Source organism: Stomoxys calcitrans, chromosome 4, assembly GCF_963082655.1.
Source record: "Stomoxys calcitrans chromosome 4, idStoCalc2.1, whole genome shotgun sequence".
Taxonomy (NCBI): Eukaryota; Metazoa; Arthropoda; class Insecta; order Diptera; family Muscidae; genus Stomoxys; species Stomoxys calcitrans.
Window position 1 is genome coordinate 130,753,359 of NC_081555.1, and position 7,922 is coordinate 130,761,280.

Below are 7,922 nucleotides of genomic sequence, written 5' to 3' on the forward strand. Positions count from 1 at the left end.
AGGAATAAATTTTCTGTAATAGCCAAGTGAAGTAAGTAAAAAAGAAATAAATATTAAATAATTTTATATGAATAAGGAAGTAAATTTTTTATTTTACTTAAATTGAAATTTTTAAATTTTGGATGATAAGAATATTGCGGCTATTCAATATGTGGCCCATTAGCTCAGTTGGTTAGAGCGTCGTGCTAATAACGCGAAGGTCGCGGGTTCGATCCCCTCATGGGCCAAGTCTATTTTTTACGTGGATACCTATTCGTATTTTAAAACAAGCATTTTAGTTTAGTTTTTCGATATTTCATACTAAATAGTTCTTGTATTGAATAATTAACTTAATTACTAATTCTTAGTAAAAATAGAAAACCTGACTTGCTTTAAGAACATTCCAATCAAATCTTTTTTGTAACTGCGGTTTCAAAAAAGCAGAGTGGCGCAGTGGAAGCGTGCTGGGCCCATAACCCAGAGGTCCGAGGATCGAAACCTTGCTCTGCTAAGTGGTTTAGATTGAGAAAAACCATAACTTTCTTTTTATATAAAATAGGAAGGACAACAAAATTGAATAGAAAGGCATAAAAATTCCAATTATTTCAAAAAATTTAGACAAAAACATATTATAAGTGTTGGTACTACCAAAGGAAATGTGGTGACAGTTCGCATCGCACCCTATTAGTACCTCATTTCCTGTCTGTTTTACTTTCCTCGCTGTCTCACCACTGTTGCATCCGACGTTGACAACTCTGGTGAAAATATATAATTTAAGTTTTTGTGACAAATAACGTAGGCCCTCGGCTGAAGAAGATGGTACGGGGATTAACCCGCTTCATGTCCTTACGGAATTACAGCTAAGTTAATAATCGTCTTCGTGTTAAGACACCACGAAAATTGTATTTATCCTTAATCCACTTGCATACTATGCCCCTACTAGCATCGATTGAGGTAGTATTCTTTATCTTGATTTTACTTTGCAACCAACACGAAGGGAATATCCTCTATATATTTTCCGGATGTGATGGGAAAGACATTAGCCGGAAGTCTAACGAGTTCGGCAAAAAAAAAGAGTCTTCCCGGTAATGTCTACCGGTTAAACGACATCAAATTGATGTGCGTTCCTAGAAAATCTTGTTTCCCTGACAAAGCTGGTTAACTGAGGGATTAGAAGACGCTACTCGGCGGAAGAAACATCATGAAAATCTCAACAAAAATGCTGATTTTTAATCGAATTTATTCAAAATATGAAAAATATACAAATAATTTTTGTTCGGTAGGTAGTAATTTCTTTCGACTGCTCAATATAAATGTAAATTTGCATATCTTAGATAAGGGTTGAATTTGTGGACATATTTTAATATTTCACAGTGTGCCATACGAAGAGCTATTCTTTTTTCAACTGTACCGCATACAGCAGAGTGGCGCAGTGGAAGCGTGCTGGGCCCATAACCCAGAGGTCCGAGGATCGAAACCTTGCTCTGCTAACTGTTGATGTCAAGCGAAAGTATTGTGACGTTCTTTTTAAATACAATCTACTTACCACACAAAGTAACATTAACAGAAAAATGGTAACACATAAATAACTCTCAAAAATCGTGACAAATTTAAAAGATGTCACACCTTTGTATGAGTCATACAATGTACTTTTGTACATATTTTAATGCGTCACAGTGTATATGGCAATGACTAAGTTATTTGTCAATAACACGTCATGCAGCAGAGTGGCGCAGTGGAAGCGTGCTGGGCCCATAACCCAGAGGTCCGAGGATCGAAACCTTGCTCTGCTAATTGTGTGTGAGTACTTGTGACTCCAGACATTGGGATTAAATTTTTATTTCACAATAATTAAAAAAAAATAATTTAAACTAAATTAAAAAAAGAAATATGACATTATACAAGATAGAAGATTTTTAGTTCAATTTGAAAAAAAAGTTTTCTAAAAATTTATTTCAATTAATTTATTAAAAAAAAAATAAAAAATATACCTAAACCAAAAGTGAAATAATTTGTTTTTATTTTTAAGTAGTTTTTTGTTAAAATGTTTCATTTAAGTTTTTTTTATTTTTAAATATAAAATTTTATAAAACTTATAACGATAAAAAAAATTAAATAAGAAATTGAATTTGAAAGAGTTTTGCACTCAAATTATTTTTATGAATAAAAATTACAATAAAATTAATAGAAAATTAAGATAAATAAATAATAAAAATAAATAAAAAAATAATAAAAAAAAATAATAAAAATAAATCTTATATATAAAAATTAATGTTTTGTTTGTCTGTTCCGTATGGACTCAAAAACGGTTTAACCGATTTTCTTGAAATTTTCACAGGTTGTGCATAATGCTCTCGTGGTGAAATCGGGGATCTCCATTTTTTGATTTCTGAAGGGGGCGGCCCCTGCCCCTTACGCTAATTTTCAGAAACTCCAGATCTCCGAAATGGGTGGTGCGATTTAAGCGAAATTTTGTGCGTTCTCTTATAGTAACCTATACACAAAAAATTTGGTAGTTAAATTCCGGGTGGGGTACCTAGGGAGGGATGTCCTACCCCAAAACCTACCAAATTATATATAGACAAATCACAACAATATGGGATTCAAATTAAAGGTATTTAAGATTAGAAAACATATCTAATATACAATTTTCGGACCAAGTGTTTACGGGACCACCCCAACCTCCAAAACACCCCTAAATTGGACATATTTACCGACCATGGCATTATGGGACTCAACTGAAAGGTGTTTGCGAGTAGAATACGAATTTGACATCCAAATGTGGGTCCAAGTGTTTGGGGGGCCGCCCCTACCCAAAAACACCCCTCAAAGAGGACAAATTAACTTCTATAGCAATATGCGGCTTAAATGAAAGGCCTTTGGGAGTAAAGCACGAATCTGATATCAATATTCGGGACCACTCCACCCACATAATTCCACCCAAATAGGATGTATTTGCTTACCATTTCAATATGGGGTATTTTAGAATGGAACACGAATGTGATATATATTTTTAGGACCAAGTCACTGAATGGTCACCTCATCCCCCAAAACACCACCCAAACCGGCCATGTTTGCCGACTATGGAAATATGAGACTCAGATTGAAGGGATTTGGGAGAAGACCACGAATCTGATATCAACATTCGGGAACAACTGTCTAGGGCCCGTCCCAACCCCATAGCAAACCCCAAATAGGACATATTCGATCATCATGATAATTTGGGTCTTAAAGAGGGTAGAGCACGATATTAATAGTTTCTAGGGCCCATATCAAAAGGGGTTTAAATGAGTATTTGAGATTAGAAAATGAATTTCTCCAAAATTGGGCTAATGGCAACATGGGGTTCAAATTAGTGATATTTGAGAGTAGAGCACGTTGCTGATTTATTTTCAGGGCTAAGTGTTTGGGGAACAAGCCCACTCAAAACACCCCTAAATCGAACATATTTACCCACCATGTCAATGTGGGCGCAAATGGAAGGTATTGGTATTGTTAAGCAAAAAATTGATACCCACTTTTGGACTCCTTTTTTTCTGGTGGTCTACCCATTCAATATGGGGCTCAAATAAAGGTATTTGGGAGTAGAATACGAATCGGATATCCAAATGTGGGACCATATATTTGTGGCACGCCCCTTTCTCAAAACATGCCCCAAAAAGTGAAAATTTACCGACCATGGCAATATGTGGCTCAAATGAAATGTATTTGAGATTAGAAAACGAATTTGATAACCAATTTTGTGGCCGAGTCAGTGGGAGACGCCCCATCCCATAAACTCCCCTAATACTAATGGCAAACGGGGTTAATATGAATGGTATTTGAGAGTAGAGCACGATGGTGATATTTTTTTTTCAGGGCCAAGTGTCTGGGGACAACCTCCCGCACGAAAACACCCTTTAATCGGACATACATATTTACCGATATGGGGCTCAAATGATAGGTATTTGTGAGTAGAGCACGAAATTCATAACCACTTTCGGGACCCCTATTTATAACCACTTTCGGCACCCCACTCCCAGAATCCCCATGAGAATATCAGGCTCAAATAAAGTTTTTTAATAATGGAGTACATCTAACATCCAAACTTAAATGACATTAAACCCTCCGAGCGAATTCGTATAAAGGCAATTATATTATTATACTGTTAGCCAAGCAACAAACATATACTCTTTTTGTAGCATGGTATTTCAAAAGAACTTTAATTATCGAAAATAAATATCCAAAGGATAATTTTGTTCCAAATAAAGTAAAAGAAGGCGCAGCGGAGCTACACCCATAGAAAAGATCAAGCACGTCGTTGACAAAGTGGCCACATTCGTTCATAAAAGTGAATCAATACTCGGATGTTATTAGATCAACAACAAATATTTATAAACCAACAACAGTTATGTTGAACAAAACGTCCACACACGTTTGCATTTTGACAACTTCTAGTGCACGTCGTTGACAAAGTGGCCACATTCGTTCATAAAAGTGAATCAATACTCGGATGTTATTAGATCAACAACAAATATTTATAAACCAACAACAGTTATGTTGAACAAAACGTCCACAGACGTTCGCATTTTGACAACTTCTAGTGCATGTAAAGATCACAAAAAGATTTTGTGTGCCGATGAGTATCAAGAACCTGTGTTCCATCAATCTCATTGTGTGTTTAAACTTAAGGTTGGCATACATACACATTTCGAAGGGATGATGTCCACAACGGTCATTGCATGAATCAACAAAGCTTGTTCACAAAATCATTCACGCTTGTTGACAATATTTTCAACAACGTCTGTGTATGATAATGACAACGTTGGCGCATGATTTTGCAACATATTTTTCCTTTCTGTGTAGTAATATATAAAATTCATAAAAAATTAATAAATAATAAAAATAAATAAATAATAAAAAAATTAATAAAAAATAATAAAAATAATTAAATAAAAAAAAGAAAATAAAAAACAAGTATAAAATAATGAAATATAACAAAAATAATTAAAATAAATAAATAATAAAAATACATAAATAAAAAATTTATTTTTTCATATTTTTTATATTATTATTTCTTTTAATTATATTTTCTGTTTTTTTTTGTTAAAAACTTTTTAATTTAAATCCAAAAGTTTTTTTGATCCATTACTTATTTCCTACGTTTCAATATATTTTTTTTTTTTTGAAAATATATTTATGCCTTATTTGGCACACGATCACCATCTGGCCCATTAGCTCAGTTGGTTAGAGCGTCGTGCTAATAACGCGAAGGTCGCGGGTTCGATCCCCTCATGGGCCACAACAGAACTTTTTTTATTTATGCGGACACGCAGTATGTGTGTGAGTGTTTGTTAAAATAGAATAATTATTTTGTATCTTGCTACAGTTTATGCGATATGTATATTAGAGGTATTTTTGACTTTATGTTAATAGCATGAGTTTTTGGAGATGATTGTGTTTCATAATTTTCTTTTTTCTTCTTGACTAAACGACAAGAAGCAGAGTGGCGCAGTGGAAGCGTGCTGGGCCCATAACCCAGAGGTCCGAGGATCGAAACCTTGCTCTGCTATTTGTGTCAAAGATTAAAAGGACGACCTTCGTTTTGTTGGATGATGAAAAATATACACAAATTCACTTATTACGGGAATCTTATACAGCAATGGTTTTAAGCAGATTTATTTAGCATTGCAAAATCCAGGCTTATCTTCGTTCTTCCCTAGTGTCAATTGTGGACACTGATCGCCCTTTAACCTAGTTAAAAGTAGTTAGCTAATACGTCCCCCGAAATCGCTAACACGTCCCCCGAAGAGATGGCCATTTGGCAATCCATTTGGAACACATCAAACTATACAATGTTATACCCACCACCAAAGGATGGTAGTATACTAGTCTAGTCATTCCGTTTGTAACACCTGGAAATATTTATATGCGACGCCAGGGACGTAGCCTGGATTTTATTGTGGGTGGCCCACCCCACATTATTTCTAAATCGAAAATTGCCAAAATTCTAGTTACTATAAAACTGGTAAAGATACACCTTTTTTTTAAAAAAAGTGGTTACTATTGGGTGCAGAAACTGTCAAATCGACGGTGACATTTGGTCATAAAGTCAGAGCTGAATTTTACACTGATTGTCAACACAGTTCAAATATTTTTTGTAAGTTGTATTAATGGCTTCGAAAGGTAGACAACCGCAACGGCTCTTGCTGCTGCTCCGTGTGCCCAGAATAGAGCAGCCTTAGAAAAATTCTAGCTCGATTTAGGAAAGAGATATCGTGATGAAATTTGGATTGCCGTAGACGACTGAAACCAGTTACAACAATTTTCCCATCATATTTTGGGGGAAATTGGCTTGTCAAAAGTCAGCAATCTTTAATATTCCAAAAATCAAACAAAAAAAATCTCAAAATTCTTAGAAGTGAGATTTCTGGAATCCGTTTCAATGTCTCGTTGCATTTGATGGTTTCTATAAAAAAAATAAATTAATGGCAATAATTCTACAGCAGGTTATATTTTATGCCAAAATCATTAAAACCAATTTTCTTCGCTAAATGGTCATAAAATATTAATAAAATGATTTTTTTGTTGTAGGGGCTTAGGAAATAAATTTTTTTTGTAAAATTTTTTTAAAATTCCGCTTTTATGCGGATAGTGGCTAGCCTCTCATCCACCGAAATAAAGCTGGAGACAAGGTGTTTCAGTCTCCGACTAACCACAAATCCACAGCCAAATTCATGCCTCTTGTTATGGCAGCTATAGTATAGTTCGTCACCGTTTGGTGTTATAGTGACGCCATTCTCATTCCATCGCACTTCCTGTAAGGCGGTAATATCTGCCTTGTACTTCTCTAATACATCCGCCAGCGCGTATACTGCACCTTCCCTATAAAGAGTGCGGACATTTCAGGTGCAGATCCGCAAATCATGGTCCTTTTTTCGTTTGCGTGGGTCGCCAATGTTGGGGGGTTCGTTTTTACTATTCCTTTGTTTCTCATAGTAGTTCTCAGTTTTCCGGGGGCGGGTTACTGGCCCAGCGCCACAACCGCATGGGTTTTGTGGGATTGCACCCGTGTCCCTCGTTGTGGCGAGCCGCTTGCTCCAAGATCCGATGCTCGCCTCCAGCCGCCCCTAACCTGGGAACAGACGCTGATGTTGGCCATTGGTATCTCGCCTTGTCATCTCGAGTATTATTGGCACTTAAGAGCCAGTGCCACCTGACTCCTCACTGAGACTCTCCTCTCGAAAATCGCTGACTGACCGCGGCCGCATTTGCAGCTACTCCGCATAAAAGTTGAGCTTTCAGCCATCCGTAACCTGTGGACGCGCCCGGTAGCTTTCAGCTAAGCTTCCCGTTATAACGATGGGCACCACACAAATCGGAGCTCAAAGTTCCAGCCTGTGTGGTGCTGTAAGTAAGTAAATAGTACCAATTACAGCACCTAAATACTTTTTATTCCACTCCTTGTACGATTTCAACATTTCATATTTGGTACAACTTATCGTATATTTGTCAAGACATCAATCATTTTTAGCAAATTTTTAAATTTTATTCTTCTCCGTTCACTGTAAAAGTAAATAATCTATTTTGTACTTTTTGATACCAAAATGTAAGATTTCAACGGCGAGAGCCAATGCCGTTGCCTTAGCGTTCGAAGCCATCAATACAACTTCCAACAGATGCACAAAAATCATGTGTGATACGGAAGACAGTGTAATTTACCACAGACAGAATGTCTGCCATTACACAAAAATAAATGCAGTGGAAAAAGTACAGCTAATAAGCAGGGTTGTCGAGCTTGGTTAATGTGGTAATTGTATCATAGATGCGTTTTCGCAATTAATACGCTTTAAATACAACATACCAACGCACGGCCCTTGAAGCCATCACACCTAATATGGTTGAAAAGTTTTCTAACCAAAGACGAAACGCGGCTTTCCTTTTCCATTTGCATCTTCGATCAT

General features: G+C 36.2%; 6 non-coding genes across 6 annotated transcripts; all 6 read left to right on the forward strand.

The window, feature by feature from the left end:
* The first annotated feature begins 153 nt into the window (after positions 1-153).
* Positions 154-227, forward strand: Trnai-aau (transfer RNA isoleucine (anticodon AAU)). The gene has a single exon. It is a non-coding gene; the product is annotated as a tRNA-Ile (tRNA).
* A 191-nt stretch (positions 228-418) lies between these two features.
* Positions 419-490, forward strand: Trnam-cau (transfer RNA methionine (anticodon CAU)). The gene has a single exon. It is a non-coding gene; the product is annotated as a tRNA-Met (tRNA).
* Positions 491-1,397: 907 nt separating this feature from the next.
* On the forward strand, positions 1,398-1,469 carry Trnam-cau (transfer RNA methionine (anticodon CAU)). The gene has a single exon. It is a non-coding gene; the product is annotated as a tRNA-Met (tRNA).
* A 231-nt stretch (positions 1,470-1,700) lies between these two features.
* Trnam-cau (transfer RNA methionine (anticodon CAU)) lies at positions 1,701-1,772 on the forward strand. Its single transcript has one exon. It is a non-coding gene; the product is annotated as a tRNA-Met (tRNA).
* A 3,414-nt stretch (positions 1,773-5,186) lies between these two features.
* Positions 5,187-5,260, forward strand: Trnai-aau (transfer RNA isoleucine (anticodon AAU)). The gene has a single exon. It is a non-coding gene; the product is annotated as a tRNA-Ile (tRNA).
* A 198-nt stretch (positions 5,261-5,458) lies between these two features.
* Trnam-cau (transfer RNA methionine (anticodon CAU)) lies at positions 5,459-5,530 on the forward strand. Its single transcript has one exon. It is a non-coding gene; the product is annotated as a tRNA-Met (tRNA).
* The last annotated feature ends 2,392 nt before the right edge of the window (positions 5,531-7,922 follow it).